At 39.1% G+C, this 21764-nt stretch overlaps 1 protein-coding gene across 17 annotated transcripts in view; it reads left to right on the top strand.

Annotated features, from left to right (window-relative positions):
* The first annotated feature begins 1629 nt into the window (after positions 1 to 1629).
* The window catches only part of aipl1 (aryl hydrocarbon receptor interacting protein-like 1), a 37483-nt gene continuing 17348 nt past the window's right edge, over positions 1630 to 21764 (top strand). The window contains exons 1-3 of one of the 17 annotated variants that reach the window (XR_014208874.1): positions 2690 to 4629; positions 9763 to 9851; positions 14937 to 16340. The gene's annotated coding sequence lies outside the window, so the exon portion shown is untranslated. The other 16 variants (XR_014208875.1, XR_014208876.1, XR_014208881.1 and 13 more) reach the window with 16 other exon arrangements.

Genomic DNA, 21764 nt, shown 5'->3' with positions numbered 1-21764 from the left:
GATGCTGTTTCACAGAAGACAGGGTGGGGTTAGTCAAAAGTTGGGGTACACTGGCAAATAATTTAAAAAGGTTCAAATATAACCAAAAAAATACAGCAAATATTGGATTGTAGTTGATTATACGAGTATTATGGATGGAGAAATGCAAGTTTGATGTGTTAGTGGGAACGGTTTGATCATAGCATTTTACAAGTCAATCACACCAATGGGAAGCCAATTAATGGGTACATTACAGGGTTCATTTTACAGTATACTATTACAACAGTACGGGAAATGATATAAAAGCTACATGTAAAGTCTGAATTATTGTTAAAATGGTCTCATGATCAATGCACAATTAAAACATTTTCATAGGAAAAGTACTGCCACATTCCTATTATTAGATTGAATTTGACAAACTGATATTATATAAAAAAAAAAAATGATGCCTCACTGAGAGAAATAAGATCCTCTTCAAGAGGAGATCATTTACATAAAATGTTCTATCATGGACGTGTATTGCTGTACTCATGCAGGAAGGCACTTGCCTGGGAGTGGGCCGATAGATTCCTGGAATCCATTTAAGCGCTGGATTAATGTCCTAGGAGGGACCGGTTCTGTGCACCAGGTATATTAACACAACATTAACCATAACCATAACATGTTCTCAAACTGTTTGTGTTCACATGGGGACAAACTGAGTGACATTTAATAACTAAATTGAAGAGGTTTGTTTTAAGTCTCTTAACAATGTGATGTGTCTAAGAACATGCCCAGACAGTGGGCCGGACCTCGCATTAGTGTATTTGACTTAATCAGGATCAGACAGAGAAAGTGCCCTCCAGGACTTACACCAGATATTCTTAATGTCTGCAGTCTTTTTTTTAAGTAACAGGATGTAGGATGTCTCACAGATACCACTCGTGGAGATGAAGCAAATTTGTATGACATTTAAATTTGGAATGTAGTGACTGGGTTGTAATGACCTTTTTTCCCAAAGCTGGTAACACTTTGTTTATATAAATAACCAATAGCCTAGATTTTAAGGAAATGTTATCCACGTGGGAACAGGACAGGAAACTGCTTCACCACCTCCAACTCAGTATCCAACCAGGGAGTCTCCAGTTAGATCTGAAAGCATTAACTTCACTACAACTACTGTTCTCTACAATTATAGCTCCTTGTGTTCAGTTAATCATTTTCGATCATATATATTAATGCCTTTATATTTATGTGATATAAAATGTTGTTGCTGGACTTGACAGTTCCAGAATTGGTGGCGTGGGAATGTGGAAAGAAGTTGAAGGAAATGCTGTCCTTTCAACTGTGACCAGGCAGTTGGCCTGTTGTCATGCAGGAAAAGACCAAAAGACAGTCTATTGCAGCGTTCAGTTATGGAGTATATCGCTTTGATTAAAAGACACTTATTAGCATTTATTGACCTGACTGTGCAGTACATGAAGAAATATGGATGGAATGACATTTGCACACGAAGAAACAACATTTTTGGCTACACACAAGCAATCGTCTAAGTTCACTTGCTGTGATAATTTACTGAGGATACAGTGAAGTTATTTTTTTTATTTTTTTTATTAAGTATTTCCTTATCCTTTACCTCTACAATAACACTAAATAATAAGATGAATTATCCTCCTCCTAAATTCCATTCAACACAATGTTCTTCTCTATTTGGCCATTTTTGGAGCCAAAAACAAAGAATGGCAAGGTCTAAAATTCTGATTGTTGAATAAAAGCCTGTATTTTTCAATGGTTTTCTCTCCTTCAGTGGCAGGAATTTGCATTTTTGTTCAAAATTCCCTCTAGACTCAGCAAGCCACCAATTAAGGTTTCCGTCCACAAAATGAGCAATAGCATAAATGGCAGACAGCTTTATATTTCACCAGAAACCTCAAGAATCATTTTTATAGAAAATGAAATGCAGCATTTTTCCTTGCTGAGTTTTTCACCTGACTCCAGTTGCCAGCTCTGCATAACTTGAATTAATTCTGATTCATTCTATTCAATCTACTCTATTACCATTGTAGAAATGCACACCTGCCATATATTCATGTTGAATTAATTTCAAGTGCAAGTATCCAATAATAGGAGGATTACAGAAATAAAGTGGGTTTTTGCTGGTCATGTGACCTCAACATGGCAGCCATCATGAATGGACCCTCCATTTAAATTAAAACAGCAATACTGATATGGCTGGAGAAGGCCTATTCATCTTATGTAAGTGTACATCATCTTAAAGATATTTTGCACAAGTACTGTTTGTTTCTTTATGTAAAACTCTTTTAATGAGGAAAGATTACTGAGTGCACTCTTAATAAGCCAGAAAATAATGTGGATGTGAATATGAACCTATAAAAGGCATTTGCTCACAGCTTGAGTCCCAAAAACAAGAATAAAACAACGTCTGTGGAAATGTTGAAGACATTACGAAGGAGTCTGAAATGTATCAAAGTGAAGTAAGATTTAATAGGAGTCTGAAAACAGTTATCCAGTCCTGCTCACAGAGGTGCTCAGTCATTTGCTCTTTAGAAGAACCGTGAAACGCCTGTCGGAGAGAGATAGCGTCATTGGACAGTGTGCTTTACACCCTTCTGACTCAGAGCATGGCATTGGTGTGCAGGCCTGACATTCATGTTCGGTCATAAGTGGGCGTTACTTCTGGTCTTTGACGTTAGTGTTTGATTGGTCAGCTGTTGCTCTTGGCGTCACTGCGCTGCCAGCTGATCGGGAGGAGAAGCCGGTATGAGGGGAGTTGAAGCGGAGACTCAGGACGCAGCGATATGTGGGCTAGATTGTGAAATTTAGGACGGTAGATTAATGGTGTCGTGTTGAAGTTGAGTAATTATATTGTTAATGATTTCTATAGCACTCTTGCTGTCTGAGTGGGTTAGGATTCGATATTTTAGCTGAGATCGCGCTTTAGCTCTTTGATTCAAGAGTGATTTGAGATTAAGGTGTGGCTTTCAGCAAAAGGGCGAATTAGGCTACTTAAACTGTATCAGAACTTGCATTTATTTCTTGGATTTTTAGCCTTGGTTTACAGTTAGAGTAAGGCATTAAAGTGGGCGAGAGAGACTGGAAATGGGAGCAGGACATGACCCTGGTCGATTCTAACTTGGGTTCCCAGTGAGCCAACCGCTTTTAAATGTCGAATGTGCGCTACCTTTGTACGCCAGAGCTTCGGCTGAATTGAATCCTAAGGATTTTGCGAGAATTTGATGCGCGTGTCACTGGTGAGCTATTTAAAATCCAGGAAGCATTCGATTACAGAACGGAGTCTAATCGTTCAATGACCGTTGCAACATTCTCTATATAACTTTTCGGAAGTATGTGAAACCACTTCAGAACGAATGGAATCTGTTACATTCCATTGGAGGAGATCGCGAGAGCGCTCGGTTCAGAGTTGAGCCGTACAGGGCGTGAGCCGTCCGCTATAGACCGTCCGTAGACTGTATGAGGGGAAAACCATTGCGAAATTAAAGGATGTTGAGCGAATATTGATATCTAATAATATGTTATATCTGGGAGTCGAACAGTTTTCCAGCCTGGCATACGAATCGATCGACGACAGAGATCGAGAATTGTACCAGTTGAAGTAGGTAGGTGTTAAACATTCCTCATTCAGAAGTTTTCGCTCAGAAGGTGTTTGTCGAAAAACTCAATACTGCACCGATATCGATTTGACGCTATTTATGATCAACTCCAGTAAATTGACATATGTCAGAGAAGGCGCTGAAAATTAACACAAGAATATTAAGACGAACTAACGTACTGATATAACAGTGGGCGTTGATCTGCTTTCACTTATAATATCTTAAACCCGTATCGCCTGACGTAGGCCTATTTCTTTCGTGATTTTTATTTTTATTTTGCTTACTTGTTTTTCTTAGTTGTATTATATTTATGCTTCTTTTTAACTTACGTCAGATGACATTGAATAGGCCTTAAAGGGATAGTTAACCTAAATTAATATTTAGTAATTGTTTACTCACCGTCATGATGTTTTAAACCCGTATGATGACCCGTATAGCTACATATTCAAGAGATTTCACTTTCATTGAATGGAAAAAGATGGGATAAAAGTAAATGGTGACTGAGGCTGTCAGACCCTCAAATTCTGCCTAATGCCTCCTTTTGTGTTTTACTGAAGGAAAAACATTAGTGTAAGTAAAGGACAATTTTTTTTATTTTTGAATGAACTGTCACTTTAAGATTAATGCTCGGTGTTTTTAGTCTACGTCTCTTTATATATGACTAGCAGGTCACAGGAGCAACATGATATTGTGCTATACGACAAATGGCGAATATCAAAATATTAGTTTGTGTAGTTGGATAGTAGTACATAAAACATGGATTTGGTAATGAAAGAACGCCTATCCTACATTGATTCCTGTGAGGCGAGAGCATGGCAAATTCCCCAAGACCCCACCCTTTACGGTGCGATATATACGAGTTTTGTCCTCTTTTTCCCTCTAGGTTACTTGTTTATTTTTTTTGTGTCTGCTTTCTCTCACTTTTCTCTTTTCACACACAGCCTAACATCTGGAGTGAAGACCTCAGTTAAATACCAGTGTCAACACTGTCATTAAATGGATTTCTTCTTACGTCTGAAATGACGTCCGCCTGTTGAAGGTAAGTTATGAAATATGACTTCTAGAGGTGACAAGTGGTGAGGGTGATGTGTCAGAACTGATAGCAACTAATAGCAAATCATCTTTTCAGCTTCTACAATTTTATTATAAATGAACTGCTAAAATGTAATTGACTATTCAGATGTTGTGCTTTTTTTTTTACACAATAATTCAGGCCATTATAAATCAAATGAGTGACTAAGCAAGCTAGGTATTTTCCAAATCAGTTCCATGATATCACCAGATGATTCTTCTTTTGCACTTTTTGAATTTGTGGATGGGATTAAGCAAATAAGTGTTGACAAACATCCTTAACTCATGTTTACGCAACTGCTTTAATGGGTTTCATAGCTCCAGTAATTGTTTCGAGTAAAATACAACATTTTAAGCTATGACCTACCATTTTATCTCTGTATTACACTTACCAGAATTATGCTAATGATTAAAGTTGTCGAGTTGAAGCCATTTTTCATTTATTAATCATCTTTAATCTACACCACATAATTAACTGAATGAAGAAGTATTTAGAAAAAAATGTCAAAGAATGTCTTTGGCTTTTTAATGTTAGCTTAAGAATATTTCTTTCCTTTTTTTTGTTGCTTTTGTGCTAAGAGTTGATTTTGAGATCTTATTGATAAGCAGGAAATTGTCACATGACTGAACATGATCTTTGCATTTCTGCATCAGGTTTTTAATGCATTAGTTGAACTACATTTAAACTTCAATGGAATTTGGCATTGGAATTTTAAAATGTCATTTTTATAAATCTGTGCAAATGTGCAAAAAATGAAATGCCATCGACCTTGAATGAAAGTCAAAATGCCTGAATAAATTAAGTAGCCTAAGGGCTGTAAAATGATGTACTACATGTCAGTCGTATACACCTTTAAATAAGCAAGTTCAGATTGAAGTAGCTCATTAAAGAAGCAGCACGGTGTAGTTTATGGGGGAAAAAGGGAACATCTGTTCTCCTGCCCAGGGTAATCGCCATCCGTAGGAAAGTTGGACATCTTGACTCTATGCGTGAAGGTCTAATTTTCTTGCTATCTTTTAAATTCAATGAATTTAGTAAGAGCGACTCTTATTTCCTGATTCCAGTGTCTGAGCATCTAAAGGCGGTAGCGTTTTCTTTTTTTTTTTTTCATTTTTTTTTCAGGGAAATGTTTGTTTTGTGAATCCATTGTATGGCTTTGCAGTTGCGTTCGCTTCTACATTAGTTTATTCTTCATTCATGCGTTGCTAGAAAGATACCAAAATATATCAATGTAGTTGAAGTCACAGGATGTTTGATTGCTATTTGAGGTCTCTGCTGTTCAAATACTTTTTCTGTTTAGTTTTTGACATTTATTGGCTTTACTGTGAGGCCTTTATGAAACATTGACATTTTCTATGTTTATATTTTACTTTAAGCTTTGCGTTGCGTGAGTAGATCTGTGCGGACGAATGGACCACAGCATGGAGCTCAGACATCTGCATGCGTGGACAGATGAGGAGAAATGTCATAGCATGGAGACTTTTGGAGCCACACCCTTAGCGTTACACAGTTTCGCTGTTTCTGCGGGACTCTTTGACATTTAGATTTTTTTTTTCACTCTCATTTGTGGAGTTTTTAGAGTTTTAAGTGGTTTTTCTGAAGTCTTGGCATACATTCCTCCATTGCCTCAGTAATTGGTGCGGTATCGTGCCGCACAGACTGTGAGTGGGCTTTTTTTTTGCAGATGAAGCTCGGCTGTGACAGTGATTTGCCTGTTTGGCAGGTGGCTGTGGTTGTCTTGAGTGTGGGAGGGGAGGATCTCAGAAGAAGGTCTGCTGTTGTCTCAAGGACAGTGGAGCTTCCCGTCTGTGCAGTCCTGTGGGACCAAATGCTGGCCGCTCGGGCGGTTTGTGCCACGAGGTCTCAGGAAGTGAGCCTGCGGAGCTTCTGTCCACATTTTCACCCACAGCAACATTACGCAGTTAACTTCCTAGCAATAGCGTTTCATTGTCTTAGTAAGGAGATGATTCGGCACTGTCTGTGACTTAGACTTTTAGAGTGAGTTTGCCTTTGCTGTCTACCCAGAGGGACCTGTATAATCTCCCTTTGATTAAATGGGCTGCAGGCTTTGTGCTCCACACCGCCATGTAAGTGACCCAGTTTGGGGTTTTGTGCTATTGTTCTTCATTGAATTTCTGTCCTCGACATACAAGGCGGCGCATGTACGTCGCAGAGATGCCCCAAACTCTTAAATAATGAGCTCATTCATTCTATACGAAGAAAATGGGCTTGTTAAAATTCTGTTGACTTCAGTCGTGGACTTTTCCTGTCTCTTTCTCTCTTTTAAGGCAGCCAAGCTAGTTCACCTCAGCAGTACAGACTGTGAGCTGGCCCAGCTCGGTGGGAGGGTGGAGTCAGTCCAGCTCGGCGTATCTCAGACAGCATGAAGGGCCTCTGCAGACAGAATGGAATTTATACCATATGTACCAGGCATCCCAAGAATGCATGGCACAGAGACTTGACCAACGGAAAGAACTGTAGAAAGCGCAGTGGAAAGGGTGAGAGAGAGAGGGAGAGGGTGCAGAAATGAACCTGTTGAGTATAATTCCATCAGTGTTTTCTAAAGAAATATTTAGTCTTTAAGTAAGTGCTGATGGATTAGATTTTGTATATTGAAATTAAAGTGATATATATATAAAAAAAAAACTTTAACTATGAAATATACAGTAGAAAAAACAACAGCCTTTGAGCCAGGATGCATTAAATTGATCAAAAGTGACAGTAAAGACATTTTATAAGGTTTCAAAAGATTTCCATTTCAAATAAAAGCTGTTCTGGAAGTATCCTAAAAAATAAGACATCATGATTTCCACAAAAATATTAATTAGCATGATGCAGTGTGACCCAGGCAGATGAAAAATGATGTCCAAACTGAATTCGACTATAAGGAATAACAAAGATTAATAAGTAAAAGATAAATGTATTGCAATGTCTAACAATCTATAAAGAATGATAAAAGAATCAAATTAAAGTATCGAGAGTTGTAAAAGTATTGAGAATAATTAAGTGTTGAAATAAAACGAGAACATATTTGTCCAAGGTACTCTGATGTGAGACTATTGATAGTATTTCTTTCTCAATAGATGAAGTTCAAAGAAGAATAGAATAAACTTAATGTAAAGGAAGACAAGGTGCGCCTTAAGGCCCGTTCATACTAAGAACCTTATCTATAACGATAACTTTATAAGCATTCACACCAGCGGACGATACCACCGGGTGCTTGTAATATGTCGTCTGCCACTTTAAACACTTGTGCTCTTAAAAAGCAGAATGGATTATGATTGGCTGTAAATGTTTTTAGCATTAATCAGCTGGAAAAAAACATTCTGAAAGTGATCCTAGCAATATTGTTTCTCTGTGCAGTTATTGTTGTAGTTATGGTTTGGACTTTGCTATTGGAAAGTAGTGGACCCCTGAGAACCCCTGCTTTATTAACTAGATTGTGTGATGGAGTGGTGTCTGCTGAAAAGCATAATGGATTTGAACAATTATTGGGACATGTGTATGTCTAGGTCATGGTGACATTTCGTTGAAAATTCAGCTTTGACATCACAGGAATAAATGACATTTTTAAAATATATAAAACATTTTTTTAGTTGCAATGCTACAGAGTCTTGCCAGATCAGTTGCCACTCAGTCAATAAGTTACTAATTTTGGTTGAGTCGTTCGCTGTGTCAGAATAATTGCAGTGTAGATGTTTCATTATTTTAATGAAATTGAATTTAATTGAACCGAGAGATTCCTATTCAGTCCGATTTGCCCATGGCATAGTATTAAAAGCATGATTGAGTCAAATCAAAGCTTTTGCTTCCTTTGCTGTGCTGGGAGAGGCAGCTGCCACTCTGATCGCTGCTAACATTGCGAGCAATGATTCAGAGTTCGACGGGTGGGGAGGGGGAGAACAGGCCATGCTTTGTCATTATAACAACCAACATTATGAAAGAAGTTTCATTTGAGTTCCTTGCTTATTCATGGTTTTCCAGCTGCATCAGCTTCCTTTTGCATTTGCTGCTAATACAAAATGTAGTCCAGTGTAACTGCATTGGAGAAGAGCAGGGAGGAGGTATGGACTTGCTAAAGCTATATACTCATGCACAGTGCACACACACGTATACTAGCAGCATGGCTGTAGCACTCCTTAAAGCAATGATATACCAGAAATATGCCTGATTCGTCAGGTTCACAGTACAGGGTTTAAATGGGTCTTTGGCTTTGCCACAAGCTGTGTTTTAAAAAATAACGAGAAGAAGCTGAAGCCTTGTTTTTAATCTTGGCCAGATGTTCTGCATTCTTTGGTGCTGCAAACTGCATTTCAGAAGAACGAGCTCAAGAACGCAAAATTACCTCCAAGTACTAAACTTCCCTATTTTTCTCAAGGCAGGACCCTGCCGCATTCATTGCAGTTCACGTATGCGTGCGTCTATGATTTTTGCGCTGTATAAGTGGGCTCATTCCCCAACCAACCAACCAACAGCAGTGTAAATGAGTGGTATGCTCATCACACTCTTAAAGGCTCCAACCGCTTCCTCTGGATATGTGTGGGTCCCTGGAGCTCTCGTTTGAGATTTATAGAATCCTCAGCCCTGATATTAGCAGGAGATTACATGAATTCCTGAAATGACTTCGCTTCTTCCGCGTTGCCCCACAGTCATTTCCATTGTATAACCCAGCTGGAATTTCCTCTTTTATATCAAACTGCATGTTTTTCTGTTTGTCAAGTGGCTGGAGGAAGTAGAATAGCGGTTTAGACAAATAAGTGGTGGTTCTCGTTAGTTTCAGAGACCTTTCACAACTGTCATCTTAGTTCTGGGGAAGCAGTGATGGGGTGCTGGGATGCTAATACGCTGCACCCCTTTTCCTTTCCTTCTCGGTTCCTCAGAAAAATTCACTTGGTCTTCCTGCTAAGCTCAGGTTTTGGCTAGACATTTCAGATTAAGGCTAAGATTACTTTCCTTGAGCTTGTTAAACATTCAGTGGCCATGACTTGGCTGTGACATGTTTGGATTTGTGTTCATCTGAGCTTTATATAGACATTCATGTGTCTTGCCCTGTACGGCACATGCACTACCATCCTCAATTCATCAATTTTTGGTCAGCAGGGCGAGCACGCCTGAACCAAGACAAAGTCTGGGAGCCAAAAGAAGGAGCAGGATGTATGCGTGACGTCTGTGTCCCGGACGAGCCCTTGGTAAGTCTTCCTGTTTACTTCGTCGTCGTCACAAACAAATGAACGTCATTAAAAAGCTCTTTGGGTACAGGTGCGTTTTTCTCTATAACGGTTTGTTACGATCTCTTCCCCTTCCTGGCATCTGCCGTTTTTTTATTCTTTTCATCTGTGCATTTGTGAATGGCAACCATTTCTCAATGTCTGCACTTCTCCATTTCTCACTGTTGCCTGCCCGCCGGTTGACTCATGCTGTGATTCATGGCAGAATTACTGGAGCCGCCTCAGCATTTGAAGCATAGCTGTAGGAACGGTGATTGCCTGGACTCTTTAGAGGGCCCGATGCAGGCACAACGATGCTTGATTAAGGACGAAGTTGAGATGCAAGTGTACATGCCACTCTGTGCATATGTAAAGGATGGTGAATAATGCACAAGACCTGCGTGACACGGAGGAGAATGGGTAATGGAGCGGACGGGACAAGCTCAGACTCAGGCATCTGCCCTAAAGTCACATAAAAAATATCTTTGGACACTCTGGATTTTTCTCTTTCAGAATGTCTCAGGAAGTGGCTTAATGTGGCAAACTGGCATCTGTAAAATGTAGAGGCATTTGTTTCAAAAGTTTTGTAGCCACCGACTTCCGGTTGTAAAGAAACGGCTGTTTTTCCCCCCACATGCAGATGATCTGCTTGCATGCTGTGTCATGTGGCATTTCATAACCAAAATGGATTCTCATATCCCTCAGGGATTTAGTGGTTTCCTTCCAGAGATTCTTACTGCATTCTGCCAGTTTATGGCTCCAACCTCGCATTTTTCCACAGTAGCAGAAAGACAAGAGACTTTCAACCTCTGGGTGTGGCTCTCCCTCACTCTCTCTCTCTTGCGCTCTCATTTCTAATTTTCTGTACTGTACTCCCTCTGAAAGCCCCTGACAAGCATGACAGGAATGTAACATCTCCACCGTTGGCCATGTCTCTGAGGGGTGAGCTTGCACCTTTTAAAACCGATTTTCCTTAATAATCTTTATCTCGGCTCAGGAATGGCCATGCTCTTCTTTTGTTCAGATTCACAAAATGTCACTTTAATTAAAAATCCCCCTTTCACCCAACCCATTTGGTCACTTCCCGATTATTAATCTGAAAGCTGAAGGGAGTAACTAATGCATTGATCCGTAACTCACAATTAATGTGGGGCTTTAAATGATGTAACAAATGTCGGTGAACATATCTGTTTAGACAGAGGGTGTAGCAGTGCTTGCTTTGAAAATCTGACTTGTGATCTCTTCCCACTGTCTTCCAGATGTTGGGCAAGCCTGTTAAACCTAAAACCACCCTCTTTGCCAGTTGGACTGAAGCGCACCTTTGTCTTTCACCTGCCGCTCAAGCTGTTCGGTGTCTCCTGGTGATGTGAGCAAGCTGTCACTCTTGGACAGCGTCACTAGACAGCTGATGCAACAGTTTGGGTGCAATATAGAGCAGTAGAAATGGAGGTAAAAAGGTGTTTTTGACACCACCCAGACTCCCATCTTGAGTCATCTTTGGGCTATTGATTAATTGGTTCATTTGAAATGGTTTCTTGGATGTAGGAAGAGCTTTAGGGAGGAAAATGTGAGCAGACACATACTTTACCATTTCCCTTTGCCTTGTGGAGCAGCCTGACTGTAATTGTTTGGGAAGCTTCCACGACTTTACAATAAATCACTCCTCGGGAACACTGTGTTCTATGCGACAGGATTCGTTGGCATTGTGTGTTTGTATGTGTCGGTGAGTCAGAGTATGTGTGTGAGAGAGACAGAAAAAGTTTAAACATGCTCCATTGTGTCCGGTGCTGACCACTTGTTAGCCTGTGGCTCTCTGAGCGTCTTGACTGGGTGGAGACATCAAACACCATGCGACGGACGAGTGAATTTTTTCTTTTCTTCTGAGAGTGGGTTGAAGAGAAGTCTCTGGCTTTTCCATAACCGCATGTTATTCAGCTCCGTTTTGTCTGTGCCACCCATTCTTTGGGTAAATACATGGGTGTTGCAACTTTAGAGAGCACATTATGGTGTGATACTGGACAGTGGTGTGTGATTGTTTTTAAGTCTTGTAACCGAAGCTGTCAGCCCTCCCTGCCTGCAGTGTCCTGGACATAGAAGGATCTTATCTCCGCCTTTAGACAAAGGACGATTCAACCGCCCTGGTGTCTGATAACAACAGGCTAAAGACTCCGCAGAAGGGGGAAGCTACAACCAAATGTGAATTTTTTTTTTTTTTTTTTTTCTTCACTGAAAACAGCATAGATCCAGTGAGCATCCATTTCTTCTCTGGCTTTGTTCAGACAATACGTTTTGTCTTGCATCTGTTGATGCGCAATATATCTATAGTTTTTTGTTTATCTGATCTTCTTTTTTTTTATTTATAAGTAAATAAAAAGTCGATATTGGATATTTTAATGAGCATGGACATATCCTCTACTTTTACATTTAGATTATCTTGCCATCATCTAACGCATAACATCTTATAATTTAAAAAAAAATTCAATTTAATATTTATTTGATTACTGGGATTTGAAAAGCTAAATACTGTCCAGCATTAAACAAAGTTAGCAACAGTTGAAAACTTGGCAAAAAGTAGCGAGAGGTTTTACAACCTTTACAATCAAGTGCTGAGGGGAATTATATGAATAAATGTATGAATTAATTTATAAGTTATATGAATGTATCTCTGAAGGGAACTGACTGTCTTCAGAAGTTTCGATGGCATTTTCTTTATCTTACATCTGTGTAATGACTAATAAAGTCATTTTTGTAAGTGCAGCGCTGCTTTATGTACAGCGTTTACCAGGGAAACGGCTCTCTATTTTTGCGGTTCCATAAGCGCCACCTACTGTCAGAGAGTGGATTTACATTTTCATTTAGCCTGTGAGTACTTTGTGAACATTTTCAGCACATTCTAACAATATCTTGATAATTTTGATAACTGTGATCATTTTGGTCACTATAATCGTGATATGAAATTTTCATACCTTGTCATCTCTAGCACAGAATTAGCTTGGCGTGTGAGAGAATATTTTCACTCACTGGACACAGTGTGCCCAAGAAGAGGCCTGCTCTGTCACCTGAAAATGTTAACAAACTTGCATGCCTTAGCAGCTGGTTAAATGTTTAATAGAAAAGTAAGCTGACTTTACACTTCAGAATAAGTTGTGTTGTGTCTTAGTTTTGGAAATCAAAGGAAATGACTGATATTGTTCAATCTGATTGTTTACTTTGCTGGATATAGCAAATGGGAAAAAACACGCCTAATTTTGATAAAGTATGCGATTAATCGCAATGAAAAATCGACAGCCCTAGTTATTATAATTATATTCATATTGTATTATATGCATGTATTGTATTTATATTATTATATATGACAAATTATTTTATTATTACTTTTATTTATTTTGAATGCGATTGGTAGTTTTTGAAATGTTGTGTCTGAATACACTAAATGTTACTCACTCTTTCCTCATATAGTGAATTGTCACATTCTCTACAGTATATAGTGATAGAGTGAACAAGACAGCTGATTTGGACACAAGAAATGAATAAAATGCGCACGAAATGTCTCAACACAAAAAAATATTTGTGTGCAGTTTGAACTCCGTCTTTGTCACTCCACTGTGTTTGTTTCTCCACTGGGCAGCTCAATGAGTATGGGCAGATCATCCGTGCTATTTGGCAGGAGCTGGCATTTCCGAGTCGTGGGTGTGTGTGTGTGTGTGAAAGAGACAGAGGGAGCAAAGCTGAATGTGTGTGGGGGTGCCAGTCCAGGGCGAGTCGTTGCTCTGCAAACTGGACCTTTTTCCGTGGTTCAGCGAGGTCAATGGGTTCATAGAGGCCATACCCGTCCAGCGCTCGTCCTTGAACTGCAGCAAAAGCGCATAGCTTTACAGCCACCTTTAATGCTGTGCAGATCAATGGGAGAGTGAGGCCCAGAGACAGTCTGTCTGTGAGAGAAAAAACTTCATCAGGAAATGAAACCATACTTCATGAGCTTCCCTGAGAGAAGAATGAATGGCCTGATTTTTGGCTGCATACAGAAGATTCTTTGGTTAAATGAAGCAGACGTGTTTGGAAATGAAACTAAACCTCTAAGTCAATTGGATAAAGAGAAACTTTTAATGCGGTGTGAGTGGTTGATGTTCTCCCTGCAGAACAGTTTGATCAAACGCTCAGGCAGCGGATCTATCTATACTCAATTAAAGGCAGGAGTTGATCAGAGTGAATGAATGCTGAAGCAGTATCAGGCCTGGAATACCTCTGAGGCAAAGAGCACATGACTAGGCCTCTCGCGTTTTCTCTCTTTCTCTTTCTTGCATGGCTGTGGCAGTGAAAATAGAAGAAATCCATTGTTTAAACTATAACCCCTCCTACTTTTGACATCTCTCGTTGTCATGTCCCATAAAGATTCCAATGTTAAAGAATGTAAGGATATTCCTCTCTTTCTACAGTATTCCTAGTGCCAATATGTCTATGTGCGTATGTACCCTGTAAAGATTGCTGTGCCTTGTGGTGCTGCGGCTGTGCATGTGAATGATCATATGACCTTTTTGATAATAATGTCTTGGCAATTGATGGTCATTAATATTAATCAAACTACAAATAGAGAAAATAGAACTATAAAACAGAGAATGCCAGCTGATCTTTATTTAAGCTGCTGAATTATTTCTTTTCTTATTGAATAAATCCTTTTTTTTTTTTTTTTTTTTTTTTTTTTTTGCTTGATTAACTGAAGAGAACTTTTCTAAATAATATAAAAAAAAATAATAATTTTTTTAACAATATTTTTAATAATTTAATTAATTTGATTTATAACATTTAAAAAAAATTTTTTTAGATAAATGTTTAAATCAACATTTAATTTAGGAAGGTGTGTGTTCGATAGCATATTCGTTTTTTGCTTTGGTATCAAAATTGGTATCGAGAATTTGAATTTTACCTTATCGACCTAATGATGAATTTTAATGAACTGAAATGTTATACTGTGACATTTTTTACTATTATAATAACTAACATTAAACTTAAGTCTTATTGCCCATCTTGATTCATCTCAAACATGCCTTTCTTTCTTCATCCCTACAGATCCTGCCACGCCCTGTTCCCACATTTTCTGAGGAGAATCGGGAACCGATTCCGGGAAGCCTACTGGCTGACCTGCAGCAGTTCTTCACTGGCAAGCTTTATGTCCTTGTGTACCAACTAAAGCTGCCAGCTGAAGAACTGTTGTGGTTGGCTCTTTCCTGGCACGTCAGCACAGAGAGATGCCGATGTGGAGGTAACAGCGTCAAGGTTCAGGCCTTTAGTTCTTCTAGACAGTTGATGAGGCCGTCTCAACCAATCTTGCACCAGACGGATCCCATTTTTGTCCCTCCAGCAGCCTGCTCACGTGAACTGCCTGAGCTTGGCTATTCGTACTTCTCAGGCATAAACAAAAGCTACCGTACGGGTCCATGCTGACTCAGCCACATTCCTGGGCCGGTGAGGTCCCCTTGCCCTTATTTGGGTGTGGAGCAGGCAGGGAGTGGCATTCTGTACTCTCTACAGAGCTGACAGAGGTGGCCATCTTGCTCTTCTGCTGTTGCAAATGGTGTGTAGTGGTGGCAACCTTGAGTACCACTGACAGACGAGTTCCAGTGTTCTTATAGATGTTTTCGTGTATTCTGGAGACGTGCCCAGGCTTTGACGCGTTGAAAGGCTCAGAGATCCTCCAGGGAATGACTGATGAAAGACTGCAGAGTGTATGTAACTTCCTCTTTTCTTTCCGAGGTCATTCTATGGCGTAAATTTGAGTGTGTGTTTATGTGCTTGTGCACACCATGTACGAATCTGACCTTGGTCACAAGCACAGGTCGACATATATACACACCCTTGTCACGTCAACTGACCTTACGCAAGCCGTAAACTCCTCAAGGCCGACTTCTTAAGGACAGAAAACAGGATATGAAAATTCGTCCCTCTAAATCCTCCCAGCCAGATGAAAACTGAGAAAATTCTCGGCATTTAGCAGAACCAGATGCCACATGCCAGAAGAGTGCTCTCTGTTTTTCTCCCTCTGAAGTGTACAAGAACATGCCACTCTCTCATCAAGCTCTTATACGTCACACTGTTTTGCACATGTAACCGTACCTATAGTTCTGACCTCCCCCTGCCCAAGGGCTTCTTCAGGTCATGGACAAAGATTGCCTACGTGATCCGCTCTAGTCTAATGCCAATCTCCCCACAAGTGCATTAAAAGATTGTTGAGGGTCGTCGTCTCATCTGCTCTTAAAGAAACAGCACACACATAAGAAGCTCGGCCAGGCTGTGTTGCAGGTGCGCTTGTGGCAGAACCTCCCGCACTAACCCTCTTTAGAGTCAGACGCTGAAGTTACCAGCTACATTTAGATTAGATTACTATGAATATCAAATGAACAGGCTTTCAATATGATCAAAATGTGATTTCAATGATGTGCTGCTCAAGTAATGAAATAAAAATTTGGGAAAACATGCCTTGTTTATCTTGTTTATCTCAATGAAATATGTGATTTATATTTTGTTGTGGTTCTAAATTCTCTATGAATGTGAACACGATTTATACATCCTAGCTTTTGCAAGGCCAAGATTCAATTTAGTGTGGTAGGTTAGGGATAATCTTCTTATGTTGGAGCCGTTTTACAGCAAGGCTGATGACCTTGTCTTCAGAAGGGTCACTTTCGAGCCTTTGTCCCACCACTTAATACAGTGGTACTAATTGATTTAACTGCTAATTGTGAAACAAAGCACTCTTAAATCTAAATATAATTTCACTGTGTATTATTTACCATTGATTAGTGCCTCTCAAAGTGTTCTTTAAAGGAACAGGCCTGTTGGCAACATCTGTTGCATACTACTATTCTCTATAGACTTGTAAGTAGAGGTTGTTACTAGATATGCTGTGTTTTTTTGTGTGTTTTTTTTGGTTGTTGGCTCTCATATGAGGGACAAGTAGAAATATTTTTTCTAGAGCGCTCGTGTTGAACTGGAACATTCCTTGAATGTGAGATGGGTCACAGGGCCCTTTTTTGTTGAATTAGCTTGAGCTTGAAAGGGCCCCACAAGTGCAAAATAATCCCAAATGGCAAAGGTCAGATACCTCACAGTTACTTTGCACCAGGGTGAAGGGTGCTCGGGTCACCCGTCAGGGATCGTCAATGAACTTTCCTCACTTAAGATAATGTTCAAACCGAATATGTTCATGAAGCCAAAAAGCACATGGGACAATATAGGGATTCATTTAAAAAAAGACTTGCGTATAATGATACCAAATGTGAATGTACGACCGGTTTCCAGAATGTTGAATGATTATATAATGTGTGTTTGCAAAAGAATGCATCCCTTTTTTTTTATTGCAGGCCATTTTAAAATCAGGGACGGTATTATCACAAAGCCATTAAAATGTTGTTAATTTGCACATATAATTATATCAATGCATAATGTGATTGCCTAGATATCGTTACGTTTTTATAATTGAATTGCTGGTAAATGAGAGGCAAAAAGTTTGATCACACAATACACACATGCTCTTCAGTTGGTGTATACTTAAGAACGTTTTCACACCAGTTTCGGTCTTTATAAATCCTGGTTTGTTTCTTACTTTTAACAGAAGTTAAAATCCAGGGAATGTGTATTACAAATTAAGTTCTTAAATTTTTTTTGTCTTATATGGTTAGTTTATTGTAGAGGGTACGCAGTTGCTTCTGGAATAACTTGTTGGGATGATTTTAATTCAATTTAAATTGGAATGAACATAGGAATTTTTAAGATTCATTGGTACACCATGTTCTACACGCCATGTTCCACACTCATTCACACCAAATCTGTTCACAAAACAGAAGCCCGTTTGTGTGGACTGATGAAACATTTATCTCCACATGGACGGCTTGGACACGGAGCCAGGAGAACTGATCCACACTTGGTGCAAAGGGGTTTTACAACTAGTCTAAATTCCCCCCGTCCGCAGGGTTAAAGCTGCTTAACCAGATTACCTTGAGTTCCAGGCAAGCAGGAGATCATTCACCTGACGAAACATCCGTGTCGCAACACTGTTCCAGGATCCCGCAATCCTGCCTGGCCTTTGCCCTTAAGCTTGTGGCACGCCGGTGCCTTTTTCCTATTACCGGGTCAATGTACCGCAGTCTGCCTGTTGCACAGCGGGTGTCATGTAACCTGTCTGACTGGCAAGCGAACACAATGTGTAATTCAGTACTGTACAATGGCCTCAAGAGACTTGAGGGTGATTCATGGTGACTGTTCGGTCTTATAGCCAGGAAGAAAAAAAAATTTGCTTACTAAAAAAAAAAAAGTCACATGGAATGTAAGGCTGTCAGTGTCATTTATAGCATGTAGGCTACACTACAGGGCTCCATATTTATATATCTGCACCCCAGCTGATCTTTGCTGCTCATGTCATTGACACTCACTGCGGGAATGGCCTATGGCCCAGATTTCCAGCGTCTAAATGTTCCTCATTTGTTTAACTCAGTGCTGACGTAAATGATCACTCCTTTTACGTCTTGACAGTGTGCTTTAAAGGGAGAGTTCACGCAAAAATGAAAATCATTTACTCAGCTTCATATAGGCTAGTTTCTAACCGGTATGACACATTTTTCCCCATGGAGCACAGAAGAGGATGTATTGTAGCATGAAAATGGAGTGTTTTTTTTTTTTTTACAAGCAAGTCTTATGTAGCATTGCTTGAAATGAAAACTCACCCTGTATATTTTGAAATTGCATTTTTGAATGATTCATCCATGATTCATTTTTGAAGTTATTTTTTGAACTTGTATTGTCTAATTAGAATATCATAACTTAATCTTCTTGTGAAACTACATACTCCAATCATTTAGTCAGCTTAAACTCCGCCCCTTTCTTACCGCAAGCTCGCATTCAGATCTGTCTCCATCCAATCCACAATCGATGCATAATAGAACAGTCTCCACCATAATTATTATTATTATAATTTTTTTTATAATGTTTTACTTGGATGTACGTTTCAAAACTGTAGAAAAAAAAATCTATTGATACTCTTTCATTGCAACTTAATCCACTATCTTAAGAATCCACCAACTAACCCTATAACTCACTAGCATGGGTATTTATATATATCATGCGAGTTAGATAATATGTTCAATACTGTAATGTTTCGCTAATTTGTGATTAACACACGTCTACAGGTTATGTGATCATAATTTAAGACAAATATGCGTACTTGCTCTCAAACTTTGCCTTACTTCTTGTAAATGGGGACATTTTAGGGGCTTCAGCCCAGGTCCATGTTCAGGCCCTGTGATTATAGCCGTTCCCACAGTCTAGTGAATTCATTAGATGCTGCTGGAAAATCCCATATGCAGGGTGTCTGAGGGCTGGATGACTCAGAGCATATGTACACCCACCAATGTATGAGTAAGTTACTGGCCTCCTGGTTAAATAAAGCAGTGTGATACATATAGAAGCACACAGCCAGCAGATCCAGAAATAGCCAGCGGAGAGACCCTGTTTGGAATATACTAGAATGAAAAGGTGAAAAATTGATTAAAGGAGTACTTTTATGAGCAGGAAGGAATGGATGGAGAGGATGAAGAATAAGAGTGGGGAAAATACAGGCAGTTGAAATTAATTTTAAAACATTAATCTGTCATCTTTGTACCTTCATGCTTAATCCTTGCAGCGACGTCATTACAGGACCTGTCCACCAGACGATTCCCTTCTCTGTTTAAAGGCTGGTTATGTAATTCTATGGAAAGTCTGACCAGGGGAACTACACAAGCTAGACAATCTCATTAAAGGGACATGATGCCTCTGCGTACGTCTCCCTCAACACTCCCTCCCTCACAGTTGAGCTTTGAGCCACATGTCTTTTTTAAATCACTATTACTTTCTATCGGGTACATTTCTGATATATAATTCCTGGAATGTTAATGACACTGTACATACAGCAACCTCCTCTAAAGCCTCTATGAGTCTATGACCTCATCATTTGATTTGCTGTGGTACCATCTGGTCTGTCAGGCCCTTTCTAGTCTAATGGTCTGAGAGAGATCAACTGTCTGCTAGGTGACAAAACATTGGATTGTTTTGGGGTGAACAGGATAACCTGACAGTGTTAATCCTCTTTTTAGACTTAAGTCTATACGACCAATTATGCGTTTAGATTTTGTTTGGCTTCAAAGGGCACCACAGTTCAAGTTGTTTTATGTAAATATATAAACAATATATATGGTATATTAAAAGTAAAATATTCTATTTATATTTCATGTATTTTATATGTATATTTTATTTTGTTAAGTCATTTTTTAATATATAATTTATATATATAATAAATTAATAACTAACATTTAAATTGACAGTTATTTACAGCAATGGGTAGATGATTACAGAACTTTCACTTTAAAGCAAATAATCTGAAGAAACTAGAAACACATTTTTAAACATTTTGTTTTAAGGTGAAATAATTGTGCATCTTCATTTTCAAAGATGCATTTTTTTGGGGTGAAAATTGCATTTAAAATACACTTGGCTATGTATAATACTCTTTCAAGTAGCTTTTGGGACTGTGTAAATTCCACCACGTCATTGACACGTACATACAGACAATATAAAGCTGTTCTGCTACAGTGCGGTTAGAGGAATGAATGTAGTTCCTTTTTCCTTGTGAACAGTATGTGTGTCCATGTGAACAAGGTGACATGACAAGCAACAGCAGCATGGCATGGTGCCTAGCGCTATTGTTTAATAAAAAGGAACAGTGATGTTTCCCACACTGGCTCATTATTGCTCTCAGCTGATCTGTCTCAACGGGCTGAGGCCTGTCAAACCCTGTGTTTAGGTAAGTAGTGCTATTTAAGCAATAACATTAGGGAGAATGCTGTTGTACACATTCAACCTGACTGCTTTCGTAGTGTAAAAGCTCATGTGGTCGAATGTGTTCGAACAGCCACAAAAGACCGCCTGCACTCCGCCTACTGACGTAATGCATAAACATTATGGGAAGTGTGCTAGCCAAACGGGATTTAAACTTGGAGACTCAAGTTTTGTTTGAAGACGAAAAATTTACCAGGCACAACGTTCTCTCACCATTACATATTTCTATCACAAACTAGAAACAAAAGTTGATGCTCTCCGTATGTTTTTCCGTTGTCTCCGGTCGCATTCAAATGAGCTAATTTTGCCCATTATTTTGCCCAAATTTATAAAAACTCATACATTTACCCTCCCATAGACCCTTCCCTTGAAGAAGGGAGATGGAATAAAACACCAGGTGTAAACAGGAATGTGTCTCCCTCATCTGCTTGTGATTCGATCGACCAAAATGCATCTTAATACCAGGTGTAAACAGGGCCTTTGTTGCTGAATGAATCAGAGTTTATGAACAAATCGGTTGAGTAAATTATTCAATGACTCATTCATAAAGACAATCCCTTTTTGCATTGCTAAATGATTTGGTTTTTCGAATGAAATGGTTGAATGTATGATTGAATGACTCATTCATAAAGAATCACTTTTTGCATTGCTAAATGAATCAGTGTTTCATTCATCCTCATCTCAGAGTAGGTATTTCTTTTGAATAAGTAATTTGCAATCATTAAAATAGTTTTGTTCTATATAGGGCATGTATGAATTTAGGTAACACATTATTTCAATGGTCCACTTTAGACATTCTACTAATTATAAGTAACTTTACAACTACATGTCAACTAACTCTAATTAGAGTATTAGTAGACTGTATGATGCTAACACTTTATTTTGATGCTCCCTAACAGACATTCTACTGACTATAAGTAACTTTGCAAATTATTCTACTTACTCTAACCCTAACCAAACAGTCGACTAACAGCCTAACAATCCTCTAAGAGTTAGTAGACATGTAGTTGGCAAGTTTCTTATAGTTGGTAG

The sequence above is a fragment of the Leuciscus leuciscus genome, assembly GCF_965113295.1.
Source record: "Leuciscus leuciscus genome assembly, chromosome: 9".
Lineage (NCBI taxonomy): Eukaryota > Metazoa > Chordata > Actinopteri > Cypriniformes > Leuciscidae > Leuciscus > Leuciscus leuciscus.
This window is presented reverse-complemented; position numbering and strand designations above follow the sequence as displayed.